Genomic DNA, 1,228 nt, shown 5'->3' with positions numbered 1-1,228 from the left:
AGTTCACTGGTCATTTTGGTAGAGGAATTGAGCCCTGGAGCTTCCCTTGCTGCCATTTTGAGTCAGTTGATTAGTTTCTTATTGGCAAGTTTTGAGAGTTCTTTTTTGTATGTTTTCTTTTTTTGAGATAGGATCTTACTCTGTTGCCCAGGCTGGAGTACAGTTGCATGATTGTAGCCTACTGCAGCCTGAAACTCCTAGGTTCACGTGATCTCTTGGTTCAGCCTCTTGAGTAGCTGGGACTACAGGTGCACGCCACCATGTCTGGCTCACTTTTAAATTTTTTTTATAGAGATGGGGGCCTCGGTATGTTTCCCAGACTGGTGTCCAACTCTTGAGGACTGGATTGTCCTCAAGCGATCCTTCCACCTTGGCCTCCCAAAGTGCTGGGGTTGCAGGTGTGAGCCAACTGCGACTGGCCCTGAGATTTCTTTATATAGTCTAGATATAAGTCCTTTGTTGCATATGTGATTTACAATTATTTTATTTCCATTTGTAGCTTTTCTTTTCATTCTTATAACAGTGTCTTTTGTAAAGCAAAAGTTTTTAAATTTCGAAATCCAATTTATCAATTTTTTTGGCTTCTGGATGATGCTTTTCATGTTAGGTCTAAAGGCTTCTTATCTAACCCCAGGTTTTAAAGATCTTCTCCTGTGTTTTCTTGGTGTTACATTTTCTGTTTAGATACCCATTTTAAGGGTTTTTTTTTTTTTTTTTGTATTGTTTTGTTTGAGACAGGGTCTCACTCTGTTGCCCTGGCTGGAGTGAAGTGGTGTCATCACAGTTCACTGTAACCTCAGATTCCTGGGCTCAAGTGATCCTCTTTCCTCAGCCTCCTAAGTAGCTGAGACTACAGGTACTTCCCACCACGCCTCCCTAATTTTTGCATTTTTTGTAGAGACAGGATCTGACTCCTGCTCAGGCTGGTCTCGAACTCCTGACGTTAAGCAATCATCCTGCCTCGGTCTTCCAAAGTGCTGGGATTACAGGCGTGAGCCACCATGTCTGGCCTGAGTTATTTTTGTATTAGATGTGAATTTTTGGTCTAACTTCTTTTTTTTTTTTTTAACATGTGGATGTTTAATTGTCCCAACACCATTTGTTGCAAAGAGGATCCTTTCTCTATTGAATTGCCTTTGCACTGCTGTCAGCAATCAATTGGCCATATTTGTTTGGGTCTACTTATGGGCTCTCTGTTTTGTTTTATTGATCTATGTTTCTATCCCTT

This window comes from Propithecus coquereli, unplaced genomic scaffold, assembly GCF_000956105.1.
Source record: "Propithecus coquereli isolate 6110/MARCELLA unplaced genomic scaffold, Pcoq_1.0 Scaffold155, whole genome shotgun sequence".
NCBI classification, from domain to species: Eukaryota; Metazoa; Chordata; class Mammalia; order Primates; family Indriidae; genus Propithecus; species Propithecus coquereli.
The sequence above is the reverse complement of the archived record's forward strand: the minus strand, read 5'-3'. Positions refer to the sequence as shown.